The 15,318-nt window shown below is 42.7% G+C and overlaps 1 protein-coding gene across 1 annotated transcript in view; it reads right to left on the bottom strand.

Annotated features, from left to right (window-relative positions):
• The window catches only part of LOC104956932 (neural cell adhesion molecule L1-like), a 37,170-nt gene extending 23,562 nt beyond the window's left edge, over positions 1–13,608 (bottom strand). The window contains exon 1 of the mRNA XM_010784512.1: positions 13,485–13,608. The gene's annotated coding sequence lies outside the window, so the exon portion shown is untranslated. The remainder of the gene's footprint in view (positions 1–13,484) is intronic.
• Between the last annotated feature and the right edge of the window lie 1,710 nt (positions 13,609–15,318).

Raw genomic sequence — 15,318 nt, forward strand, 5'->3', positions numbered from 1 at the left:
CTCCGCAGGGACTACCGGCACGCCACACCCCAAGGAGAGGGGCGGGGTGTATACGTGACCTGCGACCTTCAGCACAACAGGTTATACATATGTGATACTAATGTCTCTGGGAGAAAAAAACACTCTTAATGAAGAATCTAAAAAAACGTAACCCACGGATATGTTGTTTAAATTATATTTCAATAAGGGGATTTTTTTTAGTGGCAACTTCCCCTGCAGATGGCTTATTGCTAAGATTTAGAAGTTGCCAGGAACAATTGCCGGGGTCTCCTTAGGTTTGATATAATCCTGTCTTTTCCACCCCTTCAGGGAAATGAGCTGCTGGCAGAGCAAGGTCACACATAGTGCTTTGCTAACACATTTGCATAGAATGGCCCCAGTGGCTAAACGACTGTGGGAAAGAGGCTGCATTTGTTCTAGTCTGATGCTGTGGCATAAAGCAGCCACACATGAAATGACTGAAAGCCATATGCTTCAAACATGCTTACACCCATGTACAAAAAGCACTGCCACGGTTGTTATATTAAACAAAGCAATGTAGAATGAGAAATACAAAAAAAAAAAACAGTTCTCGAAATAGTGCTAGCATAACCTGTCTTCAGTTAATGGACCACAGTAGAGAAAACAGCTCACAGTGCCGGGTGATTCACGTCTGGCGAATAATTAACAAAGCCAAACCACGGCTTCTTGGCAATCCCATTAACTTTGTTAAAAGTTGCAGAAGCAGCACTTCCCCTTAAGTGCTCCTCATCTAATCAAATACAAAGGCTTCTGGGGATGAGCCAGGAGATGTAACCCCTCTAAACAGCTAGTTAATGTCTATTGAGTGAATTCAGAGTGGAAAAAGAAGAGTGAGGTGTGTGGTAACAAGAGAAGGAGTTATATGAGGAACAACGACATTTTTAAAAATGATCACAGTGTCATAAACTGTGGGACAATTTGTCTTACTTACCTCCACCCTCCGGCACTCTATCTTCTGTTAGAAGGGAAGGAAAAAACCACTTTTTATATGAGCGCTAACACTCTGAGTAAGCAATTGTTTTTGATTGATTTGTTTGTTGTTCAAGTTGCAAATCTTTTTTTTTTCTGCTGGGTTTGCACTTTACTGTTCTTTCTTTTACGCTTTGCAGACTCCCGCCACACGGCAATGACAAGTCAATCCATCAGATTTATTTAGCTAAGTTAAAGATATTATCAATCAGACTTTTAGAACTCCAAATATCGGTACAGTTTCCATGAGTTAAATCATCTAAATAAATAGCTTTTCTCTATTAGCATGCTCTCTACTAATAGATCAAAGTAATTAACATATTTTCATATAGGACTTACCATCTGCTGTTCTAAACACTTTTGTTTTGTACAAGTTTTGTGTTCGAAAAATCTATATAGAAACAGAAACTATTATTATATAAGTGTGTGCACTGTCTCAGAGAACGGTGCCACAGTGGAGCTGCTGCTTGTCTCTACATCAGCTTGTTTCTGCCTCTCTCATCTCTCTCTGTCATCAACACACTCAGGAAAACCGCAACGGTCGGATACGTGAAGCCTCACACACACTGTCGCTCAAACCCAAACACACAAATAAACACACAAACACATACACACTCAGCAGCAGACTGAAGGTTGGTTTATGTAATTGTCTGGCAAGACAAGTCAGTTTAAGGGGATTTGCCTGCCATTCAAATAGGGCTGAGTGAGGATAAAAGACAGAGTTTGCATGGTGATGTGGCTCCTAGCCTCAGACATCTCTGCTTAGTACGAACCACCTGTGTGTGCGTTTGTGTGAGAAAGTGAGTGTGTGTGTGTTTGCTTAGGATGTGACAGGTCAGTATTGTTATGCATGACTCATTTTGTTTGTTGTAGAATGTGTCCGTGTGTTTGAGGGGTGTCTAGGGATAGGTGTCAATACTCCTGCCTCCCTTCCCTTTCCTCACCCTGCTATCACCATGACAACCTCCTGACTCCAGCTCAGCCACACATAGAAAATATTTCTCTCCCCTCCCCCTTCGACATGTTCATCCTCCTCACCCCGTCCCCCTATTCCCTCCCTCTCTCTCCCTCCCTCTCTCTCTCCCTCTCTCTCCCTCCCTCGCTCTCTCCCTATTCCCTCCCTCCCTCTCTCTCTCCCTATTCCCTCCCTCCTCTCTCTCTCTCTGTCCCTCTATCTTTCTGTACTTTATACTTTTACCTTCATCTCCCGTCTCCAGCATCTCTTGCTCTTTCCCCATCTCTGGCTTTCTCCAGTTCCCCTGTTATGTCTACATGCTCCCCACACTTGAAAGACTTCCTCCTTCCTGACTGTCGTCTTTGCTGAAAGTCTGTCTGTTTGCGCTCTTCTATCTCTTTCACTTCTGTTCTCTATTCTCTGCTCCCTGCTGATTGCCTCTGGAAACTCATACGAGTATGAAACTCCTCTTTTCCTCAACCTGAACTCTTTTAGCTCACCCCTCCCTCCCGCTCTTCTTCTCCTCCTCATAGAGAGAAGCTTATGAAGCACTTTTTTTTTTAATCTGTGCTACACTACATCATCATTACAACCTCCCAGCCAACATCAAGCGCAATGCAATTACAGGTAGCATTCTATCAACCTCTGCCATCAACTTTGATCAACCAGTCTGAGGGGAAATGTGTGGGCTGGCACAGCATCGATACAATCCTTAGACCCTAAGTGGCTGACTAACTCCCATCACATCTGTTATCATTATCATCAGCAAACCATTTCTGCTCTGTAACTAAATCCAATCATTACCAATGGAGTCCGCAGCAGCGATCTATTTGAGGCGGAGCGGCTAGTGCTCTGCAACAGAGGAGGGCCGGGCTCCATCAAAGGCTGCAGTTGTTATCTGAGGCGCGCAGCCCCGTCTCTGCTGCAGACCCCTGTCTCTGCAAATCCCCCTTCCTCACATGTCTACACAGCTCAGGCCCCTCTACGCACCAGTGGTGTAAAGAGATCAAGGACGTGACATTTTCCAGAACGCGCAGCCATTTTCAGCCAGGCGCGATATGAAAGAGAGTAAACAGACAACCTGTTCCATCCCGCCTGTGTTTGCATCAGTGTGTGTCTGTGCGTCATCTCCTGTCAGACGGATAAAGGGAGCGACAAGTATATCTGGTTTTATATTATCTATTCAAGGAGGCAGACAGCGTGAATAGGCAAATGAAGGCGAGGAGGCTGTTTCATATGCTCTTTATTTATATTGTTTTGCAGAGCTTCACTGCGCCTCTGCATCATCTTTCCTATATCCTTCTCTTCCTCCTGGGGTCTCTTCCTCCTCACACTGAAGCCCCAGCTGTGAACACAACTCCACTGCAATATCATCTCTCTTTCCTCACGTTTTGCTTCAGTTATGAGAGATGACAGAAAGGGTTTGGCCCCAATTCTATCAAGAGAGAAGAAAAACAGATACCGAGAGTCGCCAAAGGGATGCGGAGGAAGCTGGTGTGACCTTATCCTGCGGCTAAACTACCAGCTAATGATGTTTCATAGAGAGTTAGGCCAACCAGGCCTGACAGTCCACATCTATACTGTAGACACACACTAAACAAAGATGCTTGCAGCCAGCTGTTGATACCCTTGTGTATTCTCCAACAGTCGTAGAAGCAACAGATAGACACACCTACTCATGGAGAAATAGATCATTACATGTTACTTGTTAGACGCTTTTATCCAAAGCGACTTACATACTCAATCCTGTGGGCAATCCCCACAGGATCAGTGGCAATGTTCTAGTACACTGCCACTATCATATATCTGAATCGTCTACATCCTGTGAAAGCAAAACAAAATGCTGATAGTGCTGTTTCCTATATAGGACACCCACACAGCAAGCAAGCACGAGCCAACAAATACAGCTTTTACACGACAACATTTTCAAACACCTCTGAGTCTGCTTTCTTTATTTTAGCTGAAAAGAGAAAGCAGCTTTTGTGACACTTGTGTAGGCGGACGGGTCTCACAGGCTGGCCGAGGGGCCGACACACAGGAAGTCTGTGACGGCCACGCGGCTAGTAAAAGGCCTGTCACTAACATTTACTGTTGGATTGTTTGTCCCCCTCTGAACCGTGCACGGGCAGGGCTCACTACACACTCATATATAAAACACACACTGTCTGGACTACTGGATGGCGGAGAGGCAGAAGGAAGGAATGGCAAGACAGAAGGCATGGGGGGAGAAAAAGAGGGGACGAGTTACGAGGACTTACAAAGATGGATGATATATGGAAAATAAAGTCATCCCAGCCGAACACATTTTATACTGTCATTTCAGGCACTATTTGTGTCGGGGGTTGTGTTCATTATTTAATGGAGTCACAGTGTGACTATGTACACAGCCTGAGAAGATGCAGGTGAGCTGCATTTGTGTGTGTGTGTGTGTGTGTGTGTGTGTGTGTGTGTGTGTGTGTGTGTGTGTGTGTGTGTGTGTGTGTGTGTGTGTGTGTGTGTGTGTGTGTGTTATGCTTGACAGGTGTGCATCTACCTCTGTACACGGTGACATTTTAATCACTACAGGATCTTTGTCCTTTACCCTCCCGTGTCTCTCTGCTCCCTCTCCCTCTCCCTCTGTCTCTCGTATCTCTTCCCACATTGTCCTTCCATCTAAACCTCCTCACTCTCACACTTCCTGCTCGTCACCCGTGGCAGGATCACTATTTAATGGAGCAATAAACATTATTAAAGGTAACTGTTAATAAAAATCCGTTCCTTCTCTCCCAGTGTCTCAACCTTCCCTCCTGCTTCCCCTGCCCCACCCGAGTGTGTAAGGCCTGGAGGATGAGGTCTTTGCTTTGTGTATAATTACCTCCTTAAGCTTGTTACACTGTCTGGGCCTTCTTTCTATTCTCTCCCGATTCTCTCTTTATCTTCACGGGGTTTCTTTACTGCTCATATTATTTTTTCTCTTCATCTCCCCCCCTTCCCCCGATGTGACATCTGCACCCTGGTATAAATCTATTTTTCCTTCTTGTTGCTTCTGTGTTTTCTCTTGGGGATTGTTCCTTTTATGTTTGCCTCGTATTAACTAGAAGCCTCACCCCATGTCTCCTTATCGCTTCCTGCTACATCAGTCGGTCCTCTCTTCAGCATAGATTTCAGTGGTTTACAGAAATCGCTACACGAAATTGCACCCTACAAGTTTGGCCACAAAAACACAATTGCTCAATTTTCCCGCTGTGAAGCAGAGAGACGATGTCTGATGTAAACAGACGGTTTTATAGCTAAATATAGTCTCATTAGTGCAGCCCGGGCACTGTGTGAGGCTCTCTGTAGCGCCATGCCCAATTACCTCGGATCAATTCAGGGAGCAAACTCAAACAACTCCAACACCAATGTGATTTAAAAGTCTGTGTTGAGAAGAGGCTAACAAGAAAATATTCACAGTTTTTATTTTCAGGTAGACAGAGAGAGGAGTGTGTGCAAGTTAGCGTGGCCTGATTTATTCTGGCTAAGAGCAGATAAAAGGAGAGGATGAGAGGGATGTGGGTCATAACTAGTAAAGAAGAAGCAGATTAGGTTATATAAACCCTTACTTAATTGTGTATGGTCTCGCTGACATGCACATTATTTGCAACATGGCCAAATAAATATAATGAGATGGGGAGGCATCCCAAAATATACTTGGCAGAATGGACACTGGACAGACCTCTCAACTGAAATATTTCTTTTTTCTATTAAATAAAAAATAAATAAGTGGCATAGAAAGCTCAGACTGACAAACTAAATACATCAGGGGAAATATTACACTATGATTTGCCAATAATTATGATTATGATGGTGATAATGAGAAAGAAAAGGATATAATAAGCATGGAACATGGATTGGGAAAACGTCTTAAGGTTATGCAAATGTTTACCCCCGCCCCCCTCTCTACTCATGTTTCATGTCACTCTCAATACAGGCTAAAATGCCAAAACAAAATTATCAACAACGTATGACATTTTAAAGATACACAGTTTACATACATTTAAGTGATAAAAGACATGCAACAAATGTCCTTAAATTCTGAAGGACATGGCTGCCCACTCGAAGCTGCCCATTGTACTGACTGTTGTTACTCATGAAAAACAAACATAAAGAGCACACGTCTCTAAATCCTTTCCTCTCCACTTTTGTCTTGACATTTCTTCACTCCCTGACATTTGCTGTTCCTTCTCCGTACTTGAATCCCTCTCCTGCTGCTCATAATCCATTTCTTCCACTCTAGCTCTTTCCTCCCTCTTTGTCTCCTTGCCTTTTGTCTGACATTACCCTGTTTTAACCTTGTCTGCCCCTCATCTGCCCTCCTGCAGCCAGCGCCCTGCACACATGTGGTGGGTGTAGTGTGTAATAGGATGGCACAGTAGGTGAGATTAAATTAGCCAGTGTATGGGGATTACAGCCCACTCAAAACCTGATCCCCTCCCACTCTGTGTAATCCAACACTAATGAATATATCATGGCTGACACAGCAGATAAAGGGCCTGCGAGAAATCTACGGTCACAATATCATCAAGACAAGCAGTGGAGACAAATACAGAGTTTGCTCGACATCACCTGTAGCACTCGAGGCCACTGTGTCTGCTCAAGTGAGGGTAGATGCTCCTGTTTCATGCCCCATCTATTTCAGTTATGGTTAATTCAAATGAAGTGTAGGTATATAGTGTGGGAAGAGACGAGTGAAAGAAAATTGATATACTTAAACATAAACACTCCAAATAAATAAACCTTAAGATGGATTCAGAAAACCACGCCGTCGTTCAATGCTTCACTCAGTCAATGTCAAGCAGTATCATTTCATTTAGCATACTCTAATGCCTCAAAAACAACGATGCATCTCTTGGCTACAACATACCAACACGTCTTCCCATCCTATCAGTGCATTTAAAGACTTCATTCATTTACAACTGAGGCACAAAACTCTGTGCTGAGTTCTGGGGGAATCGTCTTGATCAGTAAACTCTTGGGTGTGCTTTGATCTGTGATGCATGAGTCTCAACGTTGCAGTCTAGTTCAAACATTTTAACTACTTGAAAGTGATAGAGCCTCACTGCCAGAATGTTTTTTAAAGAGGAACTTCCTTAACTCTGGTGAAACAAATCGTTCAGTCATGCCTGCCAAAAACGACCTTTGCAAAAACTAGACCTGTAAGTACGAACGGTGGCAAGAACACTGCTTTTGCGTTTGTCTATTGAATGTCTGAATACACTGCTTTGTAATTGGCAAAGGAAAAAACTGGGCTAGAATGAAAGCTATGTCAAGGACAACGAGAAACATCGTCCAACAGTATTGAAGAAAAAAAAGACTGAATAGAGCGCTATGATGTAACTTAGAGCAGAGCAACCTTGCTGAAGTATCAGCTCTGAGATACATATTGCATTAAAAATGCAGCAGGCCTCTCAGCAAAAAATCAATAATTAGTAAACCAATGCTGTCATGTCCCCTTAATAAACAGCCTGTGCAATGCAATCAAAGCCAGAATGGCATCATAAAATGGTCACAGTTGCTCTTTACAAATAAACCTCCTGATGTAGGAAATCAATGTATTAGCTTAGAGATATAAGACTACATTTGCTATATTGGAATTTCTAAATGCTCCCATAGAGAGAATAATGGTGTTTAGGAGGAACCTTCACCTGTTGCCATCTGCACTGGTTCTCCTTAAAGCAATTGCTAGAAAGGAAAAAAGGGTTTACCAGATTTAAATCAAGAAATATTTACTAAGGGTGAAAATATGCTGTTCAACTGAATAACTAACTACTTCTACTACTACTACTACTACTAATAATAATAATAATAATAACTACAATAGTAATATATTTAATTCAATTTTTGTTTCCTCTTTTGGTAAAATTGGTTCCTAATACAATTTCCGTTAAGATGAATGATTGATAAAGTAATCATGATATTATCAATACGATTTAACAAAAACATTAGCATTAACTAAAAGCTTCTGTATTCAATTGAACGACGAGGAGCTTTATTAGGATAAGAATGAGAGGCAGGATAAACGCATTAAAACGTTGTGTGAGGCAGAAGTACATAATTACCTCATTTTTAAGCTATTTTACACAGAAGACATTAAGATTAGACTTAGACTACTTACTGTCTCTCAGCAAAGTAGCCATCTGTCACTTGACATTTTATTTCAAAGACTAGAGGCAATAACCCAACATTGGTATTTGATGTAAAGTTAATTCATTCATGAGGTCATCCTTTGCTGCCCACTGTTAACAGTGAGTCATGCACGCACACAAATGTTCAGAGAAACATCTTTGTCCATCAACAGAACACTTCTTAGATGCAGTTGAGAAACACACAGAGGGTCAATTTAGTCCAAGTATAGTCTCTGATGAGGACAATAAAGCCTTTCTGATGGAGTGACGCTGAGGGGAATTCTCTCTCTTTCACTGAGACAAAGAGATAATTTTGAGACTTAAAAGGGACATGCAAAGTATCGAGGAAGCAAAGAGAAGGTCAGACATTGATTTTCGTGTCTACCCTAATTCAAATCCACTCTTATATGTAGAGTTATTGCTCTGCTTCTTTCAGGCCTGGTTCTTTCATTTAAAGGGGACCTATCATGCAAAATGCACTTTTTGATGTCTTTTATACATAAATATGTGTACCCTGTGCACTGGGGAACTCATGTCAGAAAATAAAACCCTTTCTCTTTTCCTCCCCGTACCCAAATCTTTTAAAAACGGGTATACAACGAGCGCTACAGATTTCCATCCGCTGTGACGATTTCCATCCGCTGTGACGTCGGCGGACCCACAGAAAGTTGCTATCAGAAACAATGCCTGACGTGTTTTGGACGTAATCTCGTCTTTGTTTACATTAGCAAGCCTCGCTAACACTCAGAGCCAACCTGTACTGTAGAGCACATGTGTTTAAAAAGCAGGAAATAAAAAAAGAACTCACCTTGTGATAAACCCGCAAGAGAAAAAGCATTTGAGCTCCATACTGTTTCAGAAATAATCCTTGACGTGGTTTAAACAGGATGGCGTTTTATCACAACCAAATTTAACTTTATCAACGATAGAATTCTGATCAGGCATTAGCTCCGCCTCCTCTTCTTTCTTTTTTTCAAGCTAAGGACCCAAAATCCGCATTTCTCTAACAGGGCTGCAAAAGAGGGGTTTGAGCAGTATGAGGCATGGCTACAATGGGTGATCTGTTTGGTATTTTAAGCAAAAAACTTCACTGACATGTTTTTTATAGGTATGGTCCTACAATATATGTTTCCAATATAGCATGACAGGTCCACTTTAAACCAAGTGGAAAAGTCACAGAATTTGCCTTTTAGTTTTGCACCATTTTGAGATATTGCCTACAATGTCTTGGGCAGCCTTATTCGTTATTGGTTTGGCATTAATTAGTTTCTGTCTCAGTTTCAAATAATATCAACCATGGGGTTCCAGTTTTATGATTTTAACCGCCAATAACATATTTGCCTCCCAGTGGAATTCTACAATTCCTCCTCTCTCATACCATCACTCCTGAACGCTATAATAAGGTAATCCAATCTGCCAAATTAAATTCATTTCCATACATGACGCCTCTATTTGTGCCCTCATCTCAACAGGTTCAATTGTATAACTGGGTTAGATTTATGAGTCTTTGTCTGAGAGCCTCTTTCTGGGAAGGCTAACAGCAGCCACAGTCATTATTTTGATTAAGACCCCGATGTCTGCTTTTCTTTCCAACACTGCATGAATACTGATCTGACACGGGCAACCAAAGGAGTGCATGGCGAGAAGAGAGGCAGTAAAAGGATAAATGGACATTGAAAGATTGTCTAAGAGGAGAGAGCAAGACTCTTAAATGATGACTGGAACAAGGTGGTCCAGAGAAATTGCCATGACAGTCTTCTTCCACTTTGTCTCACCTTCCATAACAAATGTATCTTTTCTCCAAGTCTGTACCATCCCACTGCCTTTTTTTAAATCAATCCTTTTCCATCTTTAGGTTTTCCTGCCCTGCCTGCCTCATTTCACCTCCACAAATGTAATTCTTCCCTTTTTCTCCACCTTCTTTCTCCTGCCCTCCTCCTCAATTCTCTATAATCATTTACCCATGGCTGGCCTGTCAATCTATCTGACCCTTAGCTCCCTAAATCACCACAATGTATTCTTCACCAAACCTTGACAGCATGTCTACACGATCCCCCACTTGACACCCAGTGGGCTGGCTCCCATCTGCACAGACTAAATCAAACAACCTCCAAGCTGCACCCAGGAAGGGAGGGAGGGGGGGGGGGACTGACAACATCCTGAAGATGCACACGCAACACACACACACGCACGTCTTTAAAAAGGCGCGCGTGCTGGTAGGATAACACAAGGGAGTTCATTCACAAGCCTTTGAATCCGCGATTTTGAGTTTGTAACTTTACAACTTTTATTCTCAAAGGGCAATAAAAAGGAAATCAGAGATGAAACACATATTGTTGACACTTCAGTCTCAGAGATAGTTCTCTCTCTTAACCCTTATTTTACCCCGTCACTGCTTTAATGGCTGAATCCCAGAAAGTGGCAAGTGCGTCCTTTGATCAGAAGCAGACGCTTAAGTAATCAGGCCAGGGAGGCAACATTAGAGAATCTTTCATTTGGCGCACTGCAACGGGATCTCTGCAGTGTTTGTTTGTGTGTGGTGCAGAAGTTGTGCCTGTGCAGATGTGTTTACGTGTGTGTGGGTCTATCTGTGTTTGCTGAGCATCATAACTATAGCAAACATGCCCTGAGGCAATAACAGGTGGGTTAGAAGCGAAGGGCCAGCTCAGCATTGCTCTTCCTCAGAGTAGATCACTTCTCTCCTCCTACACAACACCAGCTCTCCACTGCAGGACTAAAGGCATTTGGAAACGGGCCAGTCTTTGACATCATCATCATCCCATAAAAATGAATAGAGCGGAAGCATAAAATCCAACCTTACATTGCACGGCTTTTGCCACTAATAATTCCATCCATCATGATCAGAATCCTCCTTTTAATCTTTTCGCTTTTCATTTCTTTGGTTCATTCTTTTGCTACAGCCCATCCTCCCTTGTGACCTTGCCCTTTCATATATCCTACTTGCTCCCCCCTTCTCTCTCTCTCTCTCTCTCTCTCTCTCTCTCTCTCTCTCTATTCTCTTCAATACCTATAGCAGCAAACACGCATTAAAGGAAGTGCTTCGCCTTTCAAAAGGGAGTACAGCTTCTTCATCTTCTTTAGTTGCTTACACCATCCTCCCCAGCTTTTCCTCTCTTTTCAGTGCAGATCCCCTGTCCCTCTCTCCTCACATAAATCCCTGTTTCCATCCATCTCTTTGAAGGAACAGCTCAATTAACCAGCCTGGTCCGAGGGGAGATTACATTCTGCACCATACTGTAGCGAGTGTAATCGTACACTCCAAGTCTAGCCAGCTACTCCGACAACAACCTCCCTGCTACACTAGCAGCTCCCAGCACCGTCTAGAGATCCGGCTGACGCTATACAAGCCCACTGCATTAAATAGTATGATAATGTGACCAGCAGTGGGTCTCTGGAGCCTTGCTGCCACGGAGACGATGCACACACACTCATTCCCTCCAACACGCCCTCTTCAGCAGCAGCCGTATCTTGATCTATTGTGTGAATGTGTGCAGTGCAGTGCAGTATGTTTATGGATGTTGTACAGATGGTAACAAGTCATTGTCAGGCATAGTGCCTTCACTCCCCTCCGTCCCTTGACTGGGTTCATCTGGGACAGGCTGCCGGCTACTAAGGCATGGAGAGAGGGAGAGAGGGAGAGAAGGAGGGAGGGAGGGAGTTCACCACATCGATAGCACACATTCTCATAGCTCACAGACATACTGTTCCTGCATCTGGTCTTTTTGGATATCTGCTGATATCTTAAGGATAGGAGTGCACGCTATGAGCGAAGATATACTTAACCACAAAACACCAGACATGCCGAGACAACCTACAGACGGAACAAGCTTACGGCCTTTCAGCAGCTGCTTGGGGCCATACAGTTTTCTACATCATTAACACAACTGGTGGAACATTGTCTATGTTCTGCCATTGAGTAGAACAGATGTGTAGCAGGCCACAGAGGGTGACAGCAGGCAGCTGTATGGCACTCAGCCAGGTGAGAGCCTCCTTTTCAGCGGCACACCTCCACACGGTCTGCTGCGAGCGCTGCCCCACCCTTATTTTCACCTCCCCTGATATCTCCTTCCGTATAAATATCTCTCTCACTCTGTCTCCTGTTGATATCTGAATCTATCTTCCTTTCCCTCTCCCAGGTCTTTTTTAGATTCCTTCCCTGTCTTCATAGTTTAAAGTTCCCCTGCTCTGGCAACACAGCCCGACTGCAGCTGCAGGAGACTCAACGGCAGACTCTAAATTGTTGAGGTCTCTTCTGCTGTGCTGGTCATTCAGATGAGTTTCATCCGCCACATCAATGAATATCGTAGCAGAAAATTGCAATCATGGGCAGTACTTAACATTAAGCCACTCAGCTATTAGCTGGGGGAGGGGAACGTGCAGAGAAAACGAATATTCATATTAAAGTAGCAAGGAGGAGGAGAACCAAAGCATATCATTTGCCTGATAAATTATCATCAGTTTGCAGGAAAGAAATGCAGAATGCAACATGAATGGCAACGAGGCACAGTATGCAAATACATTTGCATAAAACATATCACATTTGGTTGGAAGTTGTGTGTGCTATCTTTATATTTTTACAATAAACATATAGTAAGAGCAACAGATTAAAAGTAGATCTCAATACACTCCGGTTATTAAAAAATACATACTAAATTACATTTTTCTTCAGATTAAAAATCTAAATTAGATTGAGTTGTCCCTAAACACTCATTTCAACTTTAGACATGTGATATTACAACAGATAGTAAAACGGTCTTGTGACATGGGGCAGGTTCAGTGAGGCAGGACAATGCCACACAGCATTCCTATGTATTCAATATTAATGCCAAAGGAAACCCTGTTGCATGCAAGGCACTGAATGTTCAAGCAGCCAGATCAATAGGAAAGGAAAAAAGGAAAAAGCATTTTCCATCAAAGTAATGTGATCCAACAGGTTACCAATGACACCTGCTACTACACAAAAGAATATTTTCTACAGTTCAAAGTAAGAGAATAGTATAACTAAAGTATGATAAATTAAAACCCCCACTACCAATGAAATACTTAAATAAAGGAGGTTTTTGAAATCTTTCAGTTGCTAGGTTTTTTCGAACCAAGTGTGTTGAAATAGCTGTAATTTCCTAGTTTTCCTTACAGCAGCACACCTGATGGGAATAGTAAGAGAAGTGCCAAAGAGGAGACATGTTCAAATAAAGAGCTGTTAAAGTGCTCCACATGAACCAGACTGTCTGAATGTTTAACTGTCAGTGCTGAAAGGTGCGATTCCATAACAATCCACCTCACCTAACAGCCTAATTAATCCGCTCACCAGCTTTCCCCCGCTCTCACCCTGTTTCATGACAAACTGTCCGCCTAATCACTTAATATCCTCTTACCTTCTCAGTGATGCTGCTTTCCTCTAGCAACTCCTTGCTTCTTTCCCCCACGTCTTCCTTATCTACTTGTGCCTTTTTCTTCCGCTTCTCTATGAAATTGATTGTGCCCCACTCCTCTCTGCTGATGCTGCAGTGATAGAAAAACACACCCTCCTCCGGCCGCTCTCTCTCTCCCTCCCTGACTCTCATTGGCTGTCTGTTAGAGGTGACATCACCCTTCTTCTCTGCCTGCCTGCCTGCCTCCCTCCTGCTCTGTCCCCTCCCTCTCTCCCTCTTCACCTCTCTCGGAGGATTGTGACCATTCCTTTATTGTACCCCCCCTCCTCCTTCCTGTCCTCTATCCGTTCCCTCTGTCCTCTTTTTTCCTGCCTGAAAACAGTCTGGATCGAGGGTCCGGCTGCTCTTATTACTGCTCTTGTATTCAGCCATGCAGTGCCAGGGATAATAATGCATACAGTAAATTAGCATAAAGCACACAGCCTATGGCCCCCCAGCATTTCTCCTCCCTTCTTCTACTGCACCAATCCAGGAGCTAATAAACTACAAAGGTGAAATAATGACCGTAGGAGGTTGTGTGTTGGTAATCTCTATGCTCCACAGGGCTTTTCTTCCATAAGCTTTTTTAATGTATTCTGCCATTAACACAGGGACTGGGCTCCAGTTCATTACAGTGCAATCAAAGGCATGACTGGGAGGAATGTTACGTAACCCTGTTGAATAAAAATGTGTCAGAAATTACTGCCGCCTCTTATCTGAGTCTGGGGGGGGGTGGGGCGGGTCGACGAGATGCAGAGATGATTTCAGGGTAATAAAGGGCTGAGTAACTGTGTTTGCTGTTGTGCGGAGATAAATGTCAACGCACAGAGATCCAGAACACACGATGATAGAGATCTACACAGGTTTTGTTTACGTGCTTTTACCCCTTTGCATCTTGATGAATGTGTATTGATGTGTCAGGCTGTTGGCCTTATTTCCCCTGCAGCTCATCCAAATCCAGCTATACAAAAGTGAATGTTTTTTATCTTGCGTTTATAGCAATGAATAGACTGGCACCCGACAAAAAAATTCCAAGTCCATTTTTCAACCTCCAAAAACGTTTAGATCCTCTGAACAATTACTCTTTTCAATTCCACGCTCTCAGCCAAAATCCAGCCTCTCGCTGAGCTCTTCCCATCGCTGCCTGCAGACGAGTGAGTTCATACCTCTCTGTTTGGAGGACTTTGACATACAATGTATTTCAAATAATAAAACATTACTCTTTTCTACTTAACATATTTCTACTATAATAGATTATATACTGTATTTATTGTTCTTTTAGATTTGTGAATGACCATGTAGAAAAAGGAAAGCAACATATACAAAATGATACTCTGCGAGATTGAGGAACTACTAATAGAAATAAAAACTGCAAATACAATAAAAACAAACTGCAGTTGTTGTTGTTGTTGTTGTTGTTGTTGTTGGGATTACATGATTGTTTGTTTTCTGTGTTTCTGTGCAATATGTTTTCTGTTATTCAGCCGAATATTTTGCTCCTTGAAAGGATTGTCAAGATAAATTAAGTTTAAAGAAATGTCTCGACAGTTATCGGATAAATTGTCACAAAATCTTCCTCTTAGGATCAATTCACTTTTGGTGAGGATTTATTTTTCATGGGTTCAAATGTAAAGGTCCCATGTCATGGCCATTTCCCCTGATCATAATTCCATTGTTGAGGTCTACTAGAATAGATTTATATTGTGCAATTTTCTAAAATCCCTTTGGTTTCTCCTACAGCATCTCTGTAAACTACGTGTATTCACTGAATTTCACTCTCTGCCTTTAACGGCTCGTT

The sequence above is a fragment of the Notothenia coriiceps genome, unplaced genomic scaffold (assembly GCF_000735185.1).
Source record: "Notothenia coriiceps isolate Sejong01 unplaced genomic scaffold, NC01 NC01_scaffold00026421, whole genome shotgun sequence".
Taxonomy (NCBI): domain Eukaryota; kingdom Metazoa; phylum Chordata; class Actinopteri; order Perciformes; family Nototheniidae; genus Notothenia; species Notothenia coriiceps.